This window comes from Pan troglodytes, chromosome 12 (genome assembly GCF_028858775.2).
Source record: "Pan troglodytes isolate AG18354 chromosome 12, NHGRI_mPanTro3-v2.0_pri, whole genome shotgun sequence".
In the NCBI taxonomy this organism is placed as follows: Eukaryota; Metazoa; Chordata; class Mammalia; order Primates; family Hominidae; genus Pan; species Pan troglodytes.
This window is the reverse complement of record NC_072410.2, coordinates 87464776-87490559: the sequence shown is the minus strand read 5'-3', so window position 1 is coordinate 87490559 and position 25784 is coordinate 87464776. Positions and strand designations below refer to the sequence as shown.

The 25784-nt window shown below is 37.5% G+C and overlaps 1 long non-coding RNA gene across 1 annotated transcript; it reads left to right on the top strand.

The window, feature by feature from the left end:
- The first annotated feature begins 1034 nt into the window (after nt 1-1034).
- LOC107971583 (uncharacterized) lies at nt 1035-23512 on the top strand. The gene is made up of 3 exons (XR_001714507.1): nt 1035-1165; nt 22514-22584; nt 23016-23512. It is a non-coding gene; the product is annotated as an uncharacterized LOC107971583 (long non-coding RNA).
- Nucleotides 23513-25784: the final 2272 nt, after the last annotated feature.

Sequence of the window (25784 nt, the reverse complement as noted above, 5' to 3'; positions counted from 1 at the left end):
ATCACCACTAAAGAACTTACTCATGGAACCAAGCACCACCTTTTCACCCAAAACCTATGGAAATTAAGAAAAAAAATGTGTTGATGCAGATTCATAGATGGATATGGATGAGGTACCAATTGGCTGTTTTTTACTTGTATCTTACAGTCTATTTGACTTGCTAAAGTGTCTGTATTATATCAAAGATAAAATCTGTTATATTATTTTTATTTTTGAAAAGATTTGGTTTGGAAAACAGCATCAGGTCCTGAAAATAATAGTTTTCACATGTACAGGACTAAAAGGATTACTTTTCACAAAGTGAGATCGGATGTATTACTTTTAAATATTGAAGGACATTAACCAGCCTCCTGCTTGCTCACATTTTTGCACATCCTCAAATATACTACTCACCCACATTTCATCAGCTGTATATCTTATTTATTATAATGAAAACAAGAGCACCCAGGCTGACATGGCAGCTGTGTATTGATTGAGACAGTAAAAGGCTACACAACCAGTTGCCATAGGTTTGCATTTCTTGCAATATTTCTAAATACCCAGCTTTGGCAGACCATTTGTATACATTCTTAGCAACAATATATTATCTGTCAAATTAAAATGTATATTCATCACAGTTAGATATCATAACATTAAAAATTATAATTATTTTCTTATCTTAGATGACATGTTTTGCTTTTTTCTATAAATTGCCTTTATCTGATTTCATGATGAGTAGCTTGTTTGTGATCCTGTTCGTTTCTTTTGTTATTCTTTACTTTTGATACATTTCACTACCCTGGCTTACATTTATTTGTGGTCTGGAATGAGAGGAACTATTCAATCTCTATATTAAGTCTCTATATTAGGATCAAACATTAAATCATTTTAATAGGATTTTCTTACATCTGAGTTTTTCATGGGCTCTATCACAAGCTGAATTGACAAGCATATTAAACTAAAACACTGGGAACTTAAAATGATTCAACCTGGGAATTAGGGATGAACAAATTCATAATCCATTTATTTATTGCTTTCAGATCCAGAAATGATTTCATCACATTTTGTCTCAACATTCAGGTATGATTTGCAGATGACTGATAACAACCATCACGTTGTGGAAAAGAACACATCTCTCAGAAAGTTACGTACGCGCATCAAGTTTTTGTTTGCCCACTAAGCCCAGGTATTTTATCTACTACATTGAATTCAATTTCAGTCTCAAAATAATAGGTTAAAACTCTTCAAGAAATAGATTATATTACTGAAATGTTCCATTTGTTCAATGTACAAGAAATCACATAAATGGTCTTTACTAGCATTAATATCAACAAAAAATGTTATTTTATCCATTATTTGCAATGATTATTTTAGTACGTTGACTGTTTGCTGTTGGTTTATTTAAAAATGGTAAAGCAAAGTGTTTCGCTTACTGACCATTTCTCCAAAGAGTGCACTGAAAACTATGATTGCTCTATGGCTGAGGTTTTACTGTATTTACAATTTACATTATTATCTTTAATATAGAACCAAGATGTGGTAGAATTTTGTTATCTTCCTACTATTTTCTGTGAATAAAGCAGTGAGTGCACGGGCACTTAGGTGTAAACTTTTATTCATGTCCCAGCACCCTCTCTTGCATCATCGCTCCATCAGCCTTGATTCCAATAAAACCATGTATATCTACATCAAGGCTTACAAATAATAAATATGTAGTACTCACTATATACGTACCAAGAATGGATTCATACATTGCACAATTGTAGCCAAATTTAAGTTTAAATGTCTGCAAGTCTGCACACATGATAGTACTTGCGTTTCCAATTAAGGGACTTAATATGTGATTTTCAATGATGGCATTTGATAAAATATTTTGGCAATAGTTCCCTTTGTTTTTCTACAAGGACACAATTTAACTTTGTTGCTGGTTTCTGAGCTACTTTACAAGCAATTGACTAATTTCTGTTAAAAGAAAAACAACTTCAAAACGCAGTTTCATAAATTTGATATCCTCTCTTTCTTTTGTGAGTTTTAGCTAGCAAAATCATCCTGGATAGCATTACTCTGCACATGTTCAGGAAAATCTATTGATGCAATAGAAAATTTACCGTGTTTTATTTGAGAATGACAGAAAAATAATCTATGGTTTCAAGGCACTTTGACAAATTTTGTTTAGCAGACAAGATGGTGGGGACTAGGGGAAAAGTGATTGTCTTTACAAAAAGAAATCTAATTTGTAGATATCTATATTACATAACTCAATTGTTTTTGTTTTAGATACATAGTCACCCCACCTGCATATTCACTTTTAGAGAACACACAGGTTCATTTTTTTAATTAATCATATTTCTGAACTTTATTATGCTTTATTGATAACTTCAAGTTTCAAGGTATCATTTTGAGCTAATGGAGGAATGCTTACTACAATTTAGGACATAAAGTAAAAAAACAAAAATGAAAAAGCCAATTTGGAAAATGTAAACAATAGCCCTCAAGAGATGGGAAAATACTTTGGCCAAGACAAGGATCAACCTGTAAACTGAAAGCTATATAAGAAAAACTACTCAAAGTAGTCGTTGATCCAAACAGATGCAATTTTTAAATGTATAATGGTATTTTGGTGAAAACCTGAATCTTACATACAACGAAATCCATGAAATAACCAGGGACAAATATATCATTAATTTTTACCCCCAAACTGCCAAATTGTTTATAAACTACTTGAGAGTCCACCAGTAACCTTCTGAACACACTTTGGAAATCCCTGCTTTATGGCCTTCTCCAAATCCTACCAAATCCTAAAAGCTAAAAGCTTTCAGCAGCTCATCTGTTTCTTGCCTGTAGCAAATATTTCACTCTTTTAAGTAACCAGGTGGCAGACAGATGGAAGTCCTTAACATCCCTTCTTACAGATGCTTAAAGGAAAAAGAGAAAAAGATAAAAGAATTGCTGCATATTGATAAAAAGCAGAATCTGAGCCAGATGGAAATGCATTAACCCTGGAATCACTGTAGTATTTGGTAAGAAAGCCCTAACTTCTGTGTTCTGCATCTCTGTCTGGCCTCCCTGCAAATTTTTATTGCCCTCTGAAGACACTTTCATATTAGTTGGACAGTGCTTTGGGAGACGAAGAAAGAGTTTAGAACAGTAAATAAAAATGCACACCTCTTACTGAGAACAATCCTTATTGCTTTCTCTTATACATTGGACAGTTCTACAGTGAGCATTAGCCATAGCAATTTTAACTAGAAATTTAGCCAAAATTGCAATGAAGTAATTAATCAGCTAGAATCAGAAAATAATTAGTGTCTGATCAGTTCAATTTAGACACTTTACCTTTCTCAGTCTTTTATGTGAGAGAGCTGGCAGTTCCTGCTAATGCATACTGAGAAGGCAGGTTAGTATCACCCATGCTGGCTTTGGTAATCAAGGTGAGTCTGATGAAGTGATTTTACTCAGTTACAATTTCTTCAATCAATGTATAATACATAGAAGTCTATATTTTACCAAGAAAAATCCATAAATTGACAAATTGCAGCACATTCCAAGATGCATGATTTATATTTGTTCACTCATTGTGAAAATTCATCTTTGAATTTCATGATTTTTATAAAGCTTGCTGTGCTTCCAACATGAAAAAAAAATAATAATAACAACCCCAGCACTCTCAGAGGCCAAGGCAGGCAGATCACTTGAGGACAGGAGTTTGAGACAAGCCTGGCCAACATGGTGAAACCCTATCTCTACCAATATTACAAAAAAATTAGTTGGGCATGGTGCTGTGCACTTGTAGTCCCAGCTCCTCTAGAAGCTGAGGCAGGAGAATCCCTTGAACCTAGGAGGTGGAGGTTGCAGTGAGCCGAGATCACACCACTGCACTCCAACCTGGGTGAGATAGAGAGAGAGAGAGAGAGAAGAGAGAGAGAGAGAGATAGAACTATTTAATGTTAATTCTAAACTAAATAAAAAGACTATAACAGGCAACTTGTTTATTTTGAAAAGAATTTCATTTTACAGGTATTTTGAGACAATAAAATTAGTAATGCATTTAAACAACCTATCTAGTTTATGCTAGATAGTTCCGTCTAAATTGACGATTAGTCTAAACTGACCATCAGGTTTAAATTGCATGATAGATGTTCTAACACGTACCATCCTTGACTCTCAAATAGTGTCTATATGGGTAAGAAATATAACTCCCTATAGTTGAAAATCATGATTGGAGGGTTAAATATATTTACGTTTGTTCATTTTTAAACCCTTATATTAAAATTATGTATATGATATACAGCTAATATGTCAACTTTTCATGAAAATGTATCTACAACAGCATATCTAACTGCAAACAGTGATTTTTTTTTTTTTTTAATTGAGACGGAGTCTCGCTCTGTCGCCCAGGCTGGAGTGCAGTGGCGCGATATCAACTCACTTCAAGCTCCGCCTCCCGGGTTCATGCCATTCTCCTGCCTCAGCCTCCCGAGTAGCTGGGACTACAGGCACCCGCCACCATGCCAGGCTAATTTTTTTTTTTTTTTTTTAGTAGAGATGGGGTTTCACCGCGTTAGCCAGGATGGTCGTGATCTCCTGACCTTGTGATCTGCCCGCCTCGGCCTCCCAAAGTACTGGGATTACAGGCATGAGCCACCGCGCCCAGCCAAACAGTGAACTTTTAAATTTCCACAATAATCATCATTACTCAGTCAGCGCTTATTCTTCTCCAGTTACTGTGCTACGTCCTTACATGTATTGCTCCTAACTCAATCGGCCTTATAAAGTGGACATCATTAATTTTCCTTTAGAGGTGAAGAAAATGAGTCAGGGAAAGGAAAAATAACTTGTCCGAATCACACAGAAGACAAGGACCTGAGATATTTTTTTCTTGTAATTATTCTTTGTCTGACTTGAAAGATAGTGCCAGGCTCTATAAAACTAGCTGTGTTACACATAGAGACATTTACCATGTGAGCACTGATATTATAGTATAATTGCTTATACATGGAATGTATTTCCTCCATTGGACTGGGAAGTCCTACAAAGCTATACACAAGCTTTCTTTGTATCCTTTAGCTTCATATGAACTATCCAGGTATCTTGTTATACACAGTGTCTGATTCAGTTGGTTTGAGGCTGCCCTGATAATCTGCATTTCTAACAAGCTTCTAGGTGACATAAATGCTTCTTGCCGTAAGAATCATTTTGAGTTGCAAAGCTTTACATACTTAGTCACGCAGATTTTCATGTAAGTATTCACTTAACAAATGTGCCTGAATGCAAGAATGTATGATTTCATGAATGAACAAATAGCTGTCTCAAAGATAACTAGGCAAATTCACAATGTCAGTACCTGGGAAAGTTTCCATAGGCAGCTAACTAAAAATACTTCTCATTTTAGAAAGGTAAGGAGTTACCAAAATACTTACTCAGCGCATCTACTAAAAATACAAGAAATTAGCCGGGCATGGTGGCAGGCGCCCGTAGGTAGTCCCAGCTACTCGGGAGGCTGAGGCAGGAGAATGGCGTGAATCTGGGAGGCAGAGCTTGCAGTGAGCCGAGATCACGCCACTGCGCTCCAGCCTGGGGGACAGAGCGAGACTCCGTCTCAAAAAAAAAAAATGCCTAGGCATCCTCTGGGACAGGCTCTGAGCCAAATGTAAATGTAAATACAATATTCTTCTCTGAGTCTTTGGTCACAACTTCCTGTGCCTGTAATGTTATCCTCTCTGCTCACCACAATCTATTCCTGTCATTTTTCCTAGATCCAGTTGCTGTAATTAATATTTCCTAAACCTTTATCTGATCAATAATTCATCATTCAATTTGCCATGCACATACTTACAATTCATTTATTTGTCTTTCAATAAGCATTCCTTGGGTACTTACTATGTACCAGGCTTTATAATGAATATTTGCCTACTACACAATATATAAAATTGCATCACGCTCATTTGATTATTAGTCTTCTTGTATGGATTTAAGCATATTAAAGGCAAAGATGAAAACCTTATACTTTTTGCACCCCCAGTGCTATTAGAGTATCTTGGTTACAAATAAAAATGTGTGTTTGCTAACTAAGAAATTGTTAAAACTTTGGCTATCTTAAATATAATCTAAATGTGATATAAAAACCAGTACCTTTGATGTTCATGCAAGTCTTGATTAAAATCTGAGCCACTAGATGAGACCCCTGGGTACACACTTCACAATATTGCCATTCATGTGGCCTCCTTCAAAAACATGTTCTTCCTGTCATACCCTCCACTTCTGCCAATTTTTATTCACCTCTTTCACAACCAGTTTTCTAAGATATCTTAGGGTATTTTTTTGATATCTTTGTGCGAGTTCATATGCATTGCTCACTATGTGTTTCAGAGATATGCATATCTAGAGATTAGGCAAGAGTCTGTCAATCTGTTGAAAAGATTGAGGCCTACTTAATGAGAGAATAGAAATCATATCCCTTCAGGTTAAATTGTAGGTGTTTCCATCAGCTTGTGCCAATCGCCTACACAATTATTGCATATGATGATTCAGATATCCAGATTATAGAATCTGATTATTTGAAAGACTGGGAAATTGTGGAAGTTTTGAAAGTCAGCAAGCGAATAAAATAACGAGTCACATCAAGAAGTTGTGGCCTGATTTAAAACAAGCACTGCTTTTATTTTCTCCTCTGACTTAAGGCGAAATAAACTGCTTGTCCTCCTAATTTCATCCCTACACAGTAATTGTAAGCTAAATTTTTATTCTATTATAGTAGAAAGAAGAATTTTAGAAATAATAATCTTTCTATGCAAGTTCAATAACACAAGTTTCCTGAGCTACTTTGTTCTTGTCTAGGTGGGTGGCAGTGATAAATGGGAGACAATGCTGGGCTTGTCACACTCCATCAATGACACAAAAATAAGCAATCCAAAAGAGTATAGAGATTTTTTTATTTCCAAAAGAATAATTCCAAATATCACTCCATGTGGAAGTAGATCATTGTAACCATTTTTACATACAATTAGTTCTACAATGCTGTCTTTGGACCTTATTGTCATGGGATTTTTAGGGTGTTGCTTCACCATTCAGAAACCTCAGTGGCTGGGGGCACCTGTGCATGGGGTTTGCTTGTGCCTGCTGGCTCATTCCACCCACTGAGCTTATTCTGCCCACTCGGCCTGGCAGGCTGCACTCAGCTTGTGCAACCGGCCCATATCCCATGCCTACCAAGGGTGAGCCAGGGGTGGAACGGTGAGGGGTGTGTGAGCAAGTGAGTATGGGATCTGGCCACTGCTCACAGCCCAGGTGTGCCGGCTGCAGTGGGGTAGGCAGCTCTTGGACCAGACATACCACAAGGGGCCTCTGCTGTGTGTCACTGCCATGGCTTGGGGATCCCTGAGGTCTGGGATCCCAGAAGGGCCACAGCTCTTCTCTCCCTCTCATCACTCACAACATGGCAAGTGGGGAGCATGTTTCTGCCTTGTTTGTGTTACAGCACTTTAAATCCCACCATTCAGTGGTTCCCAAGTCTTTGTCCCACATCCAGGAAGAATGAGGTATGCAGACAACTGGAGGGTGAGCAAGGTGGAGAGGAGCTTAATTGAGCAACAGACTGCTCTCAGGAGACACAAAGTGGGTAGCTCCTTTTCGCAAGCAGGTCATCCCAATGAGTGTGAGTCTGGCTGAATCTGGGGTTGTTATGTGTTCAGAACAGAGAAAGTGAGTGCTAATTGGTCCATGGGTGGCCAGGGGCAGGACTGGAAAAAGCACCATCAAATTGGCTGAAGCATCATCAATGAAGTTCTTTTTTTTTTTTTTGAGACAGAATCTCGCTCTGTTGCTCAGGCTGGAGTGCAGTGGTGCGATCTCGGCTCACTGCAAGCTCCACCTCCTGGGTTCATGCCATTCTCCTGCCTCAGCCTCCCAAGTAGCTGGGACTACAGGTGCTGACCACCATGCCCAGCTACTTTTTTGGATTTTTAGTAGAGATGGGGTTTAACCGTGTTATTCAGGATGGTCTCAGTCTCCTGACTTTGTGATCCACCTGCCTCAGCCTCCCAAAGTGTTGGGATTACAGGCATGAGCCAACACGCCCGGCCCATCAATGAAGTTCTTATTGTGGGTCATAAACTTTGCCTGGAACTGGCAGCCCAGTCCCCAGGCTTCAAACTGTTCCTAACCTGAAGGTGGGGTTTCACCAGGGACCCACCCCTCTGCCTAGGAACCTGTTTGCCTTTAACATGCCATCCATAGCACCCAGGCTGTGCACATAGAAACACACCCACAGGCTAGCACCAAGCTGCCCTCAGTTCTCCCAGTACCCCACCCATGCTTTAAGTGTCCAAAAGTCCAGAGGGGGTCGAGGTGGCAGACGGCTGGTGTGTCAGTGCTGCCATGAACATGTGCACACCCGGCCAGTTTGTGACAGCACCCCAGTTTGGCCACAACTTTGCTCCGCTCCAGAGTGGACACCAGGAGCAGGGAGAGTCCAGGGAGAGGGAGCAGGCACTTCCAAGACTGCAGAGGCAGAGGGGCTGGGCCCCTAAGTGCATAAGGATGCTGGGTCCAGAGGTGGCTGGATGGTTACAGCTGCACCTGGGTGCATGGGGCTCCTGCCCTGCCAACTCAGTAGGGGGTGAGGCTCTGACTCGTTCCTAGCCCCCACTGGCTTGGCAGAGCACACAGCCCCAGCTGTGCCTCCCCCACTGCAGCTGGCATTCCCACAGTGGCTGCTCCAGATGGGTCACTGCTGCCATCATTATCAGGGTTCCTGCTCCTTGAAATTCAAGTGTATTCATGTGTTGGGGGGTGGCAATATGGTGGTGTGGTTAATTTCTCATAGAGTTTTCAGTATTTCCAGAAGAAGTCGTGTTTCAAGTTGAGGAAGCTGAAGTACAGAGTGGTTAATGAATTCCTCTAATCAATGGAGTAAATTGCTAGCAAACTCAGCAGCAGGATTAAAATCTGAGAGCTCCAACGCAGTTCTTTTTGTACCATATTTTCCCATTTTAATTATAAATCACAACTGCAGAATTCCAGATGATTAAATAGTTTTCTATTAAAAAAGGCAAGTTGTTTGGACAGCATCATTTTTTTACCTTACACTCTTTTAAAAGTCTCTGAGTAGGTGTCTTATAGTAAGGAATCAGAGTATCTCCAGGAGATAAGTGAAGAGACAAAAGGGAAATTATGTTATTCTTGGTTGCACATTTATTGAGATTTATCTATTAGGAGGCCTTTGACTGCAAAAACCAGGATGCCCAACCAAAAGTGGCTTAGAAGATAAGGTATTTTTTACCTTAAATAATAATTCTGGAGGCACGTGGCTTTTCTATAATTGGTTTCATCAACTCAGAAGTATAACTAATGACACGTTTCTGTAGTTACATTGAGCCACCTTAACCATGGCCATGTTCCTCTCTCATTGTCACAGGATGGTTGCTTCATAAGACACATGAGACATGGCTACATCCAGGGAAGATGAAGACAAGCATTTCTCCTTGTGTCATTTTGGAGAAAATTTTTTTCCAGAAAATCACCAGTTGGCTTTTCCTCTGATCCCATTGTCCAGAATGGGGTTTTCATATAGTAGGCTGAGAAAGAAAGAATCTAGAATTTTGGGCTCTGTGGAGGTAGATAGGATTCAGCATAAATAAGGTAGTAGAGTGATTGGGCCACAGAAAGTGTATGACATATAGGAAGTGCAGGTATTTCAAACAGATACCATTATTCATCCTAACGGCTACCAAAATCCAAATATTATCATTTGTAATGGTATTTACAAGATATTTTTAAACTTTCAGGAACTCAATTGTAGAATTTCATATTTTAGCTTTTAAATTCACTTTTACCATAATATTTGTATATTTCTATGTAAACCCAGTAATTTATGTTTGTGGGAAATAAGCCAATTCCAAACAAATGAATAACAGGCAATTGGTAGATGAGGCTAATAGGTTAATACACACAAATACACACACACACACACACTTTAAACATTTTATGACATGTTCTGTAGACATCAAATAAACGTTATTTGAAAAATACCATAGAATATCAACCTTTCTTCTTAAGAGACAATGAAATAGATCTCACCACTATGTGGGTGGTTGGTTAAGATTAAGGCCACAAGGTATTTTTGTTTTTGAAATGGTTTGTTTCAGCTATCCTAAAACTTACATGCAAGGGCAAATAAACTGGAATAATTTCAACAACTTAAAAAGAAACAAGGTCAAAAGAATCACCATACCTGATTTTACGATTTACTATAAATCTACTCTAATAAAGAAAATGGTATTGGTGAAGAAAGAAATAGGTTCCTGAAATGAAATAAGCAGAATATGCATAGACTTGAGCAAATTTAGCCATTTGATATTTGACAAAGGTTAAACAATTAAATAAAAAGGATAGTCTTTGCAGCAAATGGTATTGAAACAATTGGTTCTCTATAGGCAAAAACAATGAACTATGACCTAAACTTCAAACTCATGAAAAAGTCAACTCAAAATAGATCACAGATTTTTTTTTATTATACTTTAAGTTCTAGGGTACACGTGCACAATGTGCAGGTTTGTTACATATGTATACATGTCCCATGTTGTTGTGCTGCACCCATTAACTCATCTTTACATTACGTATATCTCCTAACACTATCCCTCCCCCCTCCCCCCACTCCACAACAGGCCCCGGTGTGTGATGTTCCCCTTCCTGTGTCCAAGTGTTCTCATTGTTCAATTCCCACCTATGAGTGAGAACATGCAGTGTTTGGTTTTTTGTCCTTGTGATAGTTTGCTGAGAATGATTGTTTCCAGCTTCATCCATGTCCCTACAAAGGACATGAACTCATCATTTTTTGTGGCTGCATAGTATTCCATGGTGTATATGTGCCACATTTTCTTAATTCACAATAGCAAAGACTTGGAACCCACCCAAATGTCCATCAATGATAGACTGGATTTAGATCACAGATTTAAATGTAAAATGAAAAACTATAAAAATTTTAGAATAAACTCAGTAGAAAATTATCATAACCCAGAATCAGGACTAGAGTTCTGAGAAACAATACTAATAGCATGTTCTATGACAAACATGATAAATAAGAGTTTATCAAACTTACAAGCTTTTGTTCTGTCAAAGATACTATCAAGAAAATGAAGAAACAAGATATGGATTGAAATAAAATATTTCCAAACCATATATCCACAAAGAATTTGGTATCAAGTCCACACAGAGAACTCTCAAAAACTCAATTAACAAGACAACAAATAATTTAAGAAATGAACAAAAGACTTGAATACACTGTTTACCAAAGATAATATAAGAATGGCAAATAATCACATAAAAAGATGTCCAACATCATTAGCTACTAGGAAAATACAAATTTAAATGACAATAAGGTAAGACTACACAACTCTTAGGGTAACTAAAATAAAATTACAGACAACACAAAATGCAGACAGGGATGCAGAGCAACTGGGACTTTCAGGTATTGCCTGTGGGAATGTGAAATGTTATAGCCACTCTGGAAAATTGTTTAGCAATTCTTATAAATTTAGACATAGACTTAGCATTTAATCCAGCAATCTCATTCCTGAGTATTATACCCTTGAAAAATGAAAATATTTGTTCATGCCAAAACATATACATGTATATCTACAGCAGCTTTACTTATCATTTCTAGAAGTTGGAAACAACCCAAATGACCTTTAAAGGGTCATTTGTATAAACAAATTCTGGTATATCTATACCATGGGACAGTATTCAGCAATGAAAAGAAACAAACTGTTGTCACAGGCAGAAATTTGGAAGAATATTAAGAACATTGTGATGAGAGAAATCTGTCCCCAAATTTGAGAGTATCAAGGAAGCAAGTACTATTAAAGACAGCATAGGTTGTGGGGGAAGAGAGGGCGGTGTGTTTGGGAAGAAGCACATGGGGTAGGAATTCTGGGGTGGCTGGCAAAATTTTTTCTTGACCAATATGATGGTTGCAAAATTATTTGACTTGAAACAGTTTATTGAGGTATGAGTTGTGGATTTGTTCTTTTCAGTACAGTGAGTTTTGCTTTATATATTTTATAGCTTTTTTTGTTCTATTATACACATTTAGGATTACTACATTTTGGCAGATTGATCTTCATTGTTATGTAATATCTCTCCCTTTTCTTGGTAATTTTCTTTGAAGTCCACCTTATGTGATATTAATATAGCCTCTATAACTTCCTTTTGATCAATTTTCCGTGTATGTATTTTTACATTCTTTTGATTTCAAAATATCTATATCAAAATATTTGAAGTGAGATTCTTGAAACAATACATACTTAGTTGTTAGGTGGATTTCTTGATCCACTCTGCCAATCTCTGTATTTTAATTGAGCAGTTAGGCTATTAATATTTAATGTAATTACTGATTTGTTAAGATTTAAATCTTCCCTTGTATGTTTGGTTTGCCGATTGTTCTCTCTTAAATTTTCTGTTATGGAATTCTAATAATTTCTTTACATGCCATAGCCTCTGAGAACATTCACCTCACTTTATTAGTATATAAGTAACATGTTTAGTGACTATAAAGGAGAAGAAAGCTCAGGATTACATAGACTTTTTCACATTACCTGGTGTGGAGGGGAGGAAGAGTGCAACATGCAGGGGTTTCTGTTGCATAGCTAAGACAAACCAAGACAAAAGGCTGTAATGTTACTTAATTCTTAACTGCTAGGACTCCAAAATATTTTCTAGTGAGAATGAATATGATACTTTGATTCTGAATAAACTGACCTCACATCAACTATATATCTAATGCTAATTCTATGGCCCTCCACCTAGAAATATTAAGATGTTGCTGCTCATTCAGAGACCAATATATGGTTTAGACTTCCTCTTTCATAGGAGGCTCATAAATGTGTCAGACAGAGGAAGGCACCTGATTTAAAGTAGCCAATCAATAATAAGGTTATTTGTTTATAATAGCCTTAGAATGAGAAGATGAATTAGCCCAATTAGATTTTATTTCTTTGAAATCTAAATTTAGTGATTAAGAAAAGAAAATAGAAACACAAAATTATGAAAGTTAATTAACTTTAATGAGCTTATATTAATAAACTGTTTTGTATCAAAGAAATATAAGAACATGGGAAACTAAGTATAGATTAAGATTTGTTGATGATAAAAATAGGGTATAAAGCATTAATAACTGCTTAAAACTAATGTGTTCTCATATCAATATATCTACAGAAAAATAATGCTATTTGGGGTCATCTTACATGTATGATAATGAGGATATCTGCAATAAACATGAGTTTTCTAGACCTTCTTGAGACCACTTAACCTTCATTACTGTTCACCTCTTTTCTCCATTATGCTAATTAAGGCAGCAAATTAAGTTAAAACTTTTAATGTTGTATAAACTCCAAGAATTATTTAAAAACATATAAAACCAATCCTGGCGCAGTGGCTCACGCCTGTAATCTCAACACTTTGGGAGGCTGAGGTGGGCAGATCACCTGAGGTCAGGAGTTAGCGACCAGCCTGGCCAGCATGGTGAAACCCCATCTCTACTAAAAATACAAAAATTAGCTGGGTGTGGTTGTGGGCACCTGTAATCCCAGCTACTTGGGAGGCTGAGGCAGGAGAATCACTTGAACCTGCGAGGCGGAGGTTGCAGTGAGCCGAAATTGCACCATTGGACTCCAGCCTGGGTGACAAGAGTAAAACTCCCTCTCAAAATGAATAAATAAATAAATTAATTAAATGAACATATAAAATCAGTGCAAATCTGTACTATATCATCAAACACAGTTTATCTTTGACCATTAAAACCAATCTCCTCTTGAAAGATTGTATGTCTGAGGTAGAAAAAGTACAATATATTATACAAACATAAAAATGCCTATAATAAATAATACCAGTCTTTAGGGAGGATCCATTAGCTTTTCACTGTGCATGATTCTAATAAATTAATGGACTTTGTTTTCACTTATCTTTTAATAAATGCATTGCATCAACTTCGAATGTAAATATAAGAAAGTTGATCAAACACAACTTTGCAATAAAGGTTATTTTCACTGAGCACTTGAAAATTATATTTAAATTCATAGTCAACACTGTAGAGAAAAAGAGTTAATTGGATAATTACACTCTAAAAATATGAGAATGTAACTCTTAACATGGCACATGATTTAATTATTAATAGGCATAATATATTTAAGGAACTCAGTTTTCATTTTGAAATATTTCAGTTTTCAAGATGACTTCACATTGTTAGCCATAGAGCGGCGTCTCAAGTAAGAAAAATATAAATTTCCATTTTATGTATTTCTAAGGGTATATAAAAATATTACATTAAAAAAATAACTTGTCAAGTGTTGTTACTTATATTTTTATAGATCTTATAAAGTGAGATATCCCTGGTTCATTTTCTCCAATGTAGAATACATGGAACTAATTTGTTTGCATCAATAGTTATCTGTGAAATAAATATGTGGAAGACATAGGCATGAATATTTTTTCAAAAGAAGAATTTTACACTGCATAATTACTATTATATATATTAGAGCAATGAAAGCCTTTGAAGTCAAATCTCTAATCTACATAATCACAACAGATGATTTACATGCATATAAAAATTGATTATATTATTGTGTGTATTTCTAAGTAGTTGTCAATACTATAAAGCCTCCTAAATTATATTAGAAATATGCTAATATTGGTTTTATTTTTATTCATTTAGCATTCAAAAATATGCTTTGAAAATCTACTTTTTTCAAGCACAATTTTTTTTTAATTTATAAAGGACAGTGTTTTGGTTCCAAATATAAATAAATATTTATTTAATATTTGCTGAGGCAGATTCTCCTTCCCACAATTTACTCAATTAGGCTCTTTTAGGGACTATACTAAAATGTATAGAAGTAATAAGGAAGATATTTAGTAAGTGTACGTTTTAATGACATAAAACCTCTCTGGTAAAGAACCAAATAAGCAGTCTTTATGCTGCCTCAAACATCTGCATAAATGCATAGTTTCTGAGCTTTTTAATTTTTTTTTCTGTAGCACTTTGGCAAGGTGAGTAAATAGCGTAAGTTGGCATTTTTTGAGTTTAAAATAAATGTATTTCATGTAAAAATTATTTGAGAAGCTTTGAGTGTGGGACCCCCAGTTCTAAGTGAGGTAGAGAAGGCAAATTTCCTTCCCACTGAATTCAAATATAAAACAGGACAGGGAGCTTGGACAGGGAGCTTGGAACACATAGTTGAGGACTCAAAACCATCTAGTGGATTGGAGAAGAGCAACAGAATTCAAAGTACTACCAGTGCAGCTGTCCTTCCAACAGGCAAGGCCAATTCTACTGATTTTTTCTCTCTCTCTTCACCTCCCCCACCTCCTACCTTCTCTCTCCACCATTTATCACTCATCTTACTGCTTAGCCCCAGACACAAAATGGTAATTCCATAATGTTGCTTATGAACCCATGATTTTACCTGCTTCCCATAACTTACTAAATTATGCTTCTTTAGGGACTGTACTAAAATGTATAAATTGACCTCTCTAGCTGCATATTTGTGTATTTGATCCTAATTATTATACAAAAAACTCTGGGAACTGAGCTAATGGATGGACTTCCATCTAAGTCCCAGGCTGACCAACAGGTATAAATTAGTAATAGCACTGCAAAGGCTTTGAAAGCTTAACTAGCTTTCAGTGCTGGAACCATAGTGCACAGAAGGTGGGTTGGAATTTGTAGCCAAATCTAACCAGGATAACTGGTGAATAAAACAAAAATATTAAATCATTTGTCGCAACATAAAAATTTCATATGTCATTTCAGAAAACGTAAATGCAATTGCAGGTCTTCTGCATTTACAAAACTATTAAGTGTTCAGAGTTGAGATGGGAACCCTTGGTCTTGCACCCTAGATAGAACAAGATGTTTTGCCAGTCAATAGCAAAGGGAACCAGGCCACTGCCTGCCTTTTATCTCACCTTGTGCTTCAAATTTAAGTTGAGCTTCTTGATGGTGATATTAATTCAATTCCTTGTGAAATATTGAAATTGGCATCATTTGATATATTCTCTATATGCAGATGATTTATTATGGTTGTTTGCATACTCAGAATTTTCTTCTGATCATTGATTTCTCAGGTCACAAATAGCTATTTTTAAAACAGAATTTATCTATCAGTTGGAATAAAATTGAAATCCCATTGCACACTGTGTTTCTCTAATGGCTTAAACTTGTCAGAAACTTGTATATTCCACTGAATTCTTTACTGCCATTAGTTTCTCACTGGTTTGGATTCCTTCACCTCTTCTCTCTCAAAATAAAACAAGGATCTGAAATCATCTTTCATTCTCATCTCTAAGTGAAACTGTTAAAACACACATGATCAATATGTTTGGTCACATGATTTTATTAATAGGTTTTAAGATACTTTCACTTTGCAACTTTGAAATGCCACTTAGATTTACTGTCTTTCTTGTAACTACATTAAAAAAAATTATGGTGCATGTTTCTTTTCCACAAGAATTCTCATTGAATGATTGCAACTTCGATGTTATTGTATCAAAACTTTCTTCACTCACTTTTTTGACCATGTATATTTGCTGGCATTAAACCCAAACTCCCAATACGCAGAATTTTTCAATGACAAAATTGTACATTATATACACTACTTTTGCTGTACTTGCATAGTAATCATTAGATTAAACATTTGTGTCTTCTCTAAGATACATGAAAAAATTTCTTTTGGACAGACTCCAAGATTTTTCATTTTTGTTTGCCTAGTTCACACCACAGTGCTGGTGAATAGTAGGGATTTAGTAATTGTGGCTCAACTGTAAAGGATTTAACTTACAAATATTTATCCCCTGACTCCATTTTATACTTACTTTATTTTTTCTGTTACTACTATCACAAAGTGTTCAGATATTTTAGGCAGTATTATTATAGTTATCTTTCCATTATTACATATTATACTTAAGATGATTGTTCATGAGAATATATTAAATATACAAAAATTCATTAGTACAAAAGAGAGCTACATGAGCCAACCAAATTAATCAGATTTTCTACCTAAGTAGATCCTTAGTGGTAGCACCAATTAAATATGATGTGATTATAATTCTATCAAGACATTTATGAATACTCTGCTTGTTAATGGCTCCTAAGTTTTCCCAGACTCTAGAAATGGGTAACATTCCATTTCCATTCTGCAGATGGTTTCTACACACATCCCTGCATATCTTCCTCTAAACCCCTAACTAATAAAGAATGATCCCATTTTGGGCCCCAAAGAAATACTTTCTGGTATTCAGGCCACCATATAGTTACTATGGTATTGCCTCTGATGCTCTCTTAGAGATACTGTCATGGGTCCTGAGTTGTGGCAGACCAAAGTGGGCACAATCTTCTCATTGATAGATAGATTCTCTGGCCCCTCTGCTTAAGTCTGGGTAGGCCCTGTCAAAACTTTGAACAATATAGTACAAGTGACTCTGTGCTATATATATATATATATATATATATATATTTTTTTTTTTTTTTTTTTTTAGACAGAGTCTTGCTCTGTCACCAGGCTGGAGTGCAGTGTCTCCATCTTGGCTCACTGCAACCTCTGCCTCCTGAGTTCAAGCGATTTCCTGCCTCAGCCTCCCAAGTAGCTGGGACTACAGGTGTGCACCCCCACGCCTGGGTAATTATTTTTTCTGTATTTTAGTAGAGATGGGGTTTCACCATATTGGCCAGGCTGGTCTCAAACTCCTGACCTTGTGATCTGCCTTCCTCAGCCTCCCAAAGTGCTGGGATTACAGGCATGAGCCACTGCGCCCAGCCTGTGCTACATTTTTAGATGAAGATTTAAGACTGTTAATTTCTATTTCCTGTCCTTTTGAACACTCACTCTTAGAAACCAGATGCTATGCTTTAAGAAAGCCCAAGCAGCCTCATGAAGAGGTCCACACAAAATGTAACTGAAGTCCCTAGCCTATTGCCATTACTAAACTCCCAGGAAGCACCAGTATGTTACCCGTATGAAAGAGGCCATTGTGAAAGTGAATGAAATGATTCACTCCTATTCCCATTTCCCAGCTTAAACACTAGATGGAGCAGAGGAAACCATTTCCTATTACATCCTGCTTACAGTGCAAATTTAGGGTCAAAATAAAATATTGTTGCTGGCTGCAGACATTTGCATAAGTCACGGGGAGCAAATGTTAATCACCAAGACGATGGAAAAAATGTCTCCAGGGCATGTCAGAGACCTTTGCAGCAGCCCCTTCCATCACAGGCCTGAAGGTTTAGGAGGAAAAAATAGTTTTTTGGGCCGAGCCCAGGGTCTGTCTGCTGTGTGCAGTCTAGGGACTTGGTACCCTGGATCCCAGCTTTCCCATCCAGGACTAAAAGAGGTCAAAGTATGGCTAGGGCTGTTGCCTCAGAGGGTGGAAGCCCCAAGCCTTGGCAGCTCGGATGTGGTGTTGAGCCTGCAGGTGCACAGAAGTCAAGAATTGAGGTTTGGGAACCTCCACCTAGATTTCAGAAGAAGTATGGAAATGGCTGGATGCCCAGGGAGAAGTTTCCTGCAGGGGCCGGGCCCTCATGGAGAACCTCTGCTAGGGCAGTGTGAAAGGGAAATGTGGGGTCGGAGCCCCTACACAGAGTCCCTACTGTAGCACTGCCTAGTGGAGCTGTGAGAAGAGGGCCACCATTCTCCAGACCCCAGAATGGTAGATCCACTGACAGCTTGCATTGTGCGCCTGGAAAAGCCACAGACACTCAATACCAGCCTGTGAAAACAGCCAGGAGGGGGGCTATAACCTGCAAAGCCACAGGGGCAGAGCTGCCCAAGTCCTAAGGAGCCCAATTCTTGCATCAGCGTGACCTGGATTTGAGACATGGAGTCAGAGGAGACTTTGGAGCTTTAAGATTTGACTGCCCTGATGGATTTCAGACTTGAATGGTGCCTGTAGCCCCTTTGTTTTGGCCAATTTCTCCCATTTGCAATGGCTGTATTTACCCAATACCTGTACCCCCATTGTATCTAGGAAGTAACTAACTTGCTTTTGATTCTACAGGCTGATAGGCAGAAGGGACTTGCCTTGTCTTGGATGAGACTTTGAACTGTTTTAGTTAATGTTGAAATGAGTTGAGACTTTTGGGGACTGTTGGGAAGAAATGATTGGCTTTGAAATGTGAACATATGAGATTTGGGAGGGGTCAGGCGTAGAATGATATGGTTTGGCTCTGTGTCCCACTGAAATCTCATCTTGTAGCTGCCATAATTCCCACGTGTTGTGAGAGGGATCTGGTGGGAGATGATTGACTTATGGGGGCGGGTCTTTCCTGTGTTGTTCCTGTGTTTTGAATGGGTCTCATGAGATTTGATGGCTTTAAAAATGGTAGTTGCTCTGCACAAACTCTCTTTTTGCCTGCTGCCACCCATGAGAGATGTGACTTGCTCCTCCTTGTCTTCCACCATGATTGTGAGGCCTCCCCAGCCACGTGAAACTAAGTACAATAAACCTCATTTTTGTAAATTGCCCAGTCTTGGGTATGTCTTTAACAGCAGCATGAAAATGGATGAATACACCAATGAACCTTACTTTTGCTTTAAATGCTCACTGAGAATGTTCACTGAAGGACTGAATATGTACATTGCAAAAGGTTAAGTTAGAAATTTAGGATGTTACATTCTGGGAACCTTTATCTTTGCCCATTAAAAGCAGGGTTACTATGTAAAAAATAAATAAGATTTTCATCACAGAAGGAGCCCAAATTATAAGCCTTAGGATTTTACATAATTGCTAAAGGTGGATCACATATTTGCTTCTAATCTATTTAAAAACTACTGCCAAGATATTTAGAGCTTGTCACAACGGCACATTTTTTAATACATTAGCTATTACATATATGTGTTTCTTCCAGTGGACTTAAACATCGTGAGAGAAGAGGCTGTGATTCCATATTTTTACTTCCACAGGGCTTGGTTCAGAATCTGTCATATAGCAAGTATTTGCCTGATGGACTAAATAAAATTTATACTTGTATTTAGTGCATCCTATATATACCTCTCTTATTTTCAGTTTAGGAAAAATGTAATCTTACTATTATCATAGAAAGATTAAAAACAGCTTTTGCTTCATATTTTAGGGCTTGCTTTCTTTGCATATAAGTCCAGTGGATTCTTTACTTTGTACTATGTATGTGTTCAGACACACACACACACACATACACACACATATATACACACACACAAACACATGTGTATGTGTTAATTATACATTCTTACAGAATTATTAGTACCTGGCTTGATAAGGCATTTTTGTTACTTTCAACTCTTGCATATATTCTGCAGTTTTATTCCAACATTCTGTTGTTGTTGTTGTTTTTGGAGAAAATACAGGTAATTTTAAATAATGTTTATCTTTTGTATTTTTTGTAACAGCATATGGTAACAGAACTGATATTTTCTAGTCTCTATTCACACCTTGACCTAACACAAACAAATTCATATCACACATTTTAACAGTCCCACATTACATGTTAATCTTAAGGTTTTACCCCCTGTAACTCACTAGTTTTAGTGACTAATGTGAAGTGCCCTGAAAACAAACCCATCATATGGTGACTGCCAATAGTGTAGCGTTATTCTCCCCTACATACCCCGTTACATTCTGTAAATTTAAAGGGAAATTCTAATGCTAATTATCTGAGCCTAGGACTTTAAATTTAACATACAAATACGTAGATACTTGTACTTGTTTTATGTGTATTCAATTAGCAGGGTTCTGACTATATTAGATTTCCAACTACTATCAATACTGAGTATTAATATGCTGAAATATAAGCTAGTATATTCTAAATTATTATCTCCTGTTATTATTATCTTTAGAATATTGTATGGATTTTTTTAAAATCATGTATATATGCTAAATTATGTAAGAATTTTATTTCAGGATAGTAAAGATAACTTTATAAAAATCGCTATAAAAGGAGGTGTAATATTTAATAAATTCCTATAAAATGAAACCTTAATTTTTTTTCCTAAAATCAAAAGAACCTGAAATTCGTCTTTTCATGACCCATTAGGCTTTGACTCCAACCTTCTCAGTCCCTGGGAGATTCGCATTGCCAAATCACATCTAATTATGTTGAACATACCTATACGTGACTATTTTTACAAGTCTTTGAGGCTTTCTTTGGCCACACTGTCCTTTGTCTCTTTGACTCCTATTGCCACTTTGTTGTTTACTTTCCCACTTCTGAATTCCTCCTTCAAGGGCTTCAGTCCAATCGCCAGTGAGACAATTAGCCTCATTTCCTTTGGCCCCGCCCATTCTGCGTTTCTTCTTGCTTTCATGTTTCTCTTCTGTTCTTTGCTATGGACTTCAAGATTATGCATATATAAATATTTAGAAGGAACAAAGATCTTATTACCTTTCTTCAAAATTCATCTCTTTCTGCTATGTTCTGGATTACTTTTTAAAATGTTTATTTCTAGTATTTTATTTTTATTCTTTTTGTTTCGTTTACCACAACCACCATATGAAATATTAATAAATTTTATTTTTCTCCATTTATTGCTAAAAGTCCCTCCTTCATGTTTTCCTTCTTTTGAAGGTCAAGTAGCTTCCCTGTCATTGTTTTAAGAGAAGCCATCAATTCCTGTAATGCCTTTAATTTTGGCTGACTGCAGCTGCCTTTCTTGGGTAGGATTGGACTTTTTTTATTGTACACTGTTCTTTCAGATATTTTCTATAGAAATCAAAGTTATAATTATGTTCTCACAAAAACAAAATGCATTGCATTCAATTCATATCTTGGACAACATCTGATGTGTCTTTGAAACCCTTTTATACATCACATCATATTTCCTGCCCATAAAATGAAAACACACGTCAAAACCTCAGTTAGTCTATGTATCTTGGTGAGACTCCTAGCATAACACGCTATAACTAGATTTTTTTCCAGGCAAGGGCCTGGGGGTTAAATACCCTGGGTGGGTGGAGTTGGGTATCAGTCCTTCTGCTGCACTGAAATACGTTTTTTCTTAAGGATGATGTTAGTTAAATTTTTATTGTATCTATCCTCACATGGATTTATTTTCATCTCCATAATTATATGGGAGAAAGGCAGGGCTAGACATTGGCATGGAGTAAGATAGGCATGCTATTTATCTGGAGCTCCTCCTAGTCTATATTTCATAAATATTCAACATTAAAAATAGTCCAGGTGTTATATAAATAAAGAATAACAGTATTCAAGTTGTGAACTTTGTACCAGCAATTTATCTTTAGCTCCAACATGTTTATCAAAAGTGGGACAGTGAGGTGGGGAGCCCAAAACTTGGCAGTTAAGAAGATCCATCTTCACACAAAACAGACACTCACTGTACCTCCTGCCAAAGCCAGTACTCACGCCCCTCAGTTGTGACTAACTTGGTTCCGGCTTTGTTTCTCTTAGTCAGCACAACATTCTACAAACTCGGTGATCACACCATTGTATACCTCCTTCTCTCCCCAGGTGATTTTACCTTTATCTCTTTTCACTCCTTACCTCTAGCTATGACCATGCTGACTCCTTCGCAGCAAGCATGACGTCCTCACAGGAAGAAAGGCATACTCATCTATAAGGTAAATAAACCAGCAAATGTATTCCTATTTTGTAAATGAGTCACCTGTAGTCCAGAAATATTAATTGACTTTTGTATCAAGATAAATGACTTTAAAAGAGGAGACTAATTTCTCAGACTCTAGGCTTCTTAAAATACTCTCTTCAAAATAGTCATTTAGCCCTATGATAAGAAAATCAGGTAATCTGAAGCTCCTTCCAATAGACTGTTTTTCATTTTCTTCTTCTAGCTAGGCAATATACAGTTCATGGGTAAGCCTACTGTAAAATAGAAATAAATTGTCATACATTAATTATATTGTGATTATCCAGTGTTATTGTGTGTGTGTTAATGAAAAGTGGTTGTCAACTAGACGTTTCATAGAAGTTCAAAAGTGCAAAATGAATTAAATCTTCACCTACCCATTGTTCACAGCTCCTCTATTTTCTACAGAAAAATGAAAATGTGTGTCTGGAGGAGGGATGGCCAATATATACCTGCAAAGAGATGACAACTTGAAGCATTTCTCCTGAATAATATAGAACATAGACACAAGGGACATACTTTTCAGATTATTCAGCATGCAAAAACTGAGCTCATTTATTCACAGAATTATCAAATGCATATTGATTGGCTTATAGTTGTATTCCTAATGGTTTCCACCTAAAACATCCAAATTTCCTTGTAAAGATATTACAGTGAATATTAGAAAATAGCTGAGGATATGTGTATGGAAAGGAGAGTTACAAGGAGAGAAGCCAATGGGCAGTTTTGGTCTGTCATCCCTGGCCACAGTCTGTTCTGATGGGTAGGTTTCTTGATATGATATCCAGGAACTGAGAGAAGAAGCTGAATTTGGTTAAACACGGAATTATTCTCTCACTGTCCTGCAAACACAGCTTGTACATTTTCACACAGCTGCCTCCCCTTCCCCTACTCTGATTGTAATAAATTCCCTTGTGTCTTTTATTCTTCTGTATCCTGAGTGAGTATTTCAGAGATTTACCTGAGTCTTACTTCCTCCAGCAAGCATTTTCTACATTCTTTTTAGAGAATGCTCTCTAGCTGATATGGTTTGGCTCTGCGTCTCCACCCAAATCTCATGTTGGATTGTAATTCTCAGTGTTGGAGGAGGGTCCTGGTGGGAGGTGATTGAGTCATGAGGCAAGACTTCTCCCTTGGTGTTCTTGTGATATAGTTAGCACGAGATCTGGTTGTTAGAAAGTGTTTAACACTTTCCTCTTCTCTCTCTCTCCTCCTGGCCATGGGAAGATGCTTCTGCTTCCTCTGTGCCTTCTGCCATAATTGTAAGTTTATTGAGCCCTCCCCAGAAGCTTGTACAGCCCATAAAAACATGAGCCAATTAAACCTCTTTTCTTTATAAATTACCCAGTCTCAGGTATGCCTTTATAGCAGTGTGAGAACAAACAAATAATAGAAAATTGGTACCAGAGAAGTGGGGCATTGCTATAAAGATACCTGAAAATGTGCAAGCAGCTTTGGAACTGGGTAATGGGCAGAGGTTGGAAGAGTTTGAAGGGCTCAGAAGAAGACAAGAAAATAAAAAGGAAAGTTTAGTACTTTCTAGAGACTTGTTGAATGGCTGTGACCAAAATGTTGATAGTAATATGGACAATAAAGTCCAGGCTGAGGAGTTCTCTGATGGAGATGAGTAACTTATTGGGTGACTTAAAGGTCACTCTTGCTATGCTTTAGCAAAGAAACTGGTGGTTTTATCCCTCTGCTCTACGTATCTGTGGAACTTTGAACTTGAGAGAGATGATTTATCATATCTAGTAGAAGAAATGTCTAAGCAGCAAAGTATTAAAATTTGGCCTGGCTGCTTCTAACAGTGTACACTCACATGTGCACCAAGAAAGTATCTCAAACTGGAACTTAACATTTAAAAGAGAAGTAAAGCATAAAAGTTTTGAAAATTTGCAGCCTGACCATGTGATATTAAAGAAAACCCATTTTCTGGGGAGGAATTCAAGCCTGCTCTAGAAATTTGCATAAGTAAGGAGGATTCAAATGTTAATAGCCAAGACAATGAAGAAAGTCTTCATATGGCATTTTGGAGACCTACACAGCAGCCCCTCCCATCAGAGGCCTGAAGGCCTAGAAGGGAAAAAGGGTATCATGAGCCAGGCTCAGTGTTGCACTGCTCTGTGCAGCCTCAGGACATGGCACCCTGCATCGTGGTCACTCCATTTCCAGCTGTGGCTAAAAGGGTCTAAGGTACAGCTTGGGCCATTCCTTCAGAGTGTGCAAGCCCCAAGCCTTGGTAGCTTCCATGTGGTGATAAGCCTGTGAGTTCACAGAAGGCAAAAGTTGAGACTTGGGAGTATCTGCCTAGATTTCAGAGGATGTATGAAAACACCTGGATGTCCAGGCAGAAGTCTTCTGGAGAGGCATAAGCTCTCATGGAAAACCTCTACTAGGGCAATGTGAGGGGAAGATGTGGGGTTGGAACCCCCACAGAAAGTCCCCACTGTGGAACTGCCTAGTGTAGCTGTGAGAAGAGCCACTGTACTCTAGACCCCAGAATAGCAGATACACCAGCAGCTTGAACTGTGTGCCTGGAAAAGCCACAGGCACTCAACACCAGCCTGTGAAAGCAGCATAGGGGGCTTTACCCAGCAGAGCCACAGGGGCAGAGCTGCCCAAGGCTTGGGAGCCACCGTTTGCCTTAATGTGACCTGGAAGTGAGACATAGAGTCAAATGAGATTATTTTGGAGCTTTACGATTTAATGACTTCCCTGCTGGATTTCTGACTTTTATGGTGTCTGTAGCCCTTTTGTTTTGGCTGATTTCTCCCTTTTGGAGTGGGAGCATTTACCTAATGCCTGTACTCCCATTGTATCTTGGAAATATCTAATTCATTTTTAATATTACAAGCTCGTAAGTGGAAGGGACTTGCCTTGTTTCAGATGAGACTTTGGAGTTGGACTTTTGAGTTAATGCTGGAATGAGTTAAGACTTTGGGAGACTATTGAGAAGGCATGATTGTGTTTTGAAATGTGAGAAGTACATAAGATTTGGGAGGAGCCAGGAGCAGAATGATATGGTTTGGCCCTGTGTCCCCACCCAAATCTCATGTTTAATTGAAATTCCTAGTATGGGAGGAGGGGCCTGGTCGGAAGTGATTGAATTATGGGGACAGACTTACCCCTGTTCTTGTGATAGAGTTCTCATGAGATCTAGTTGTTTGAAAGTATGTA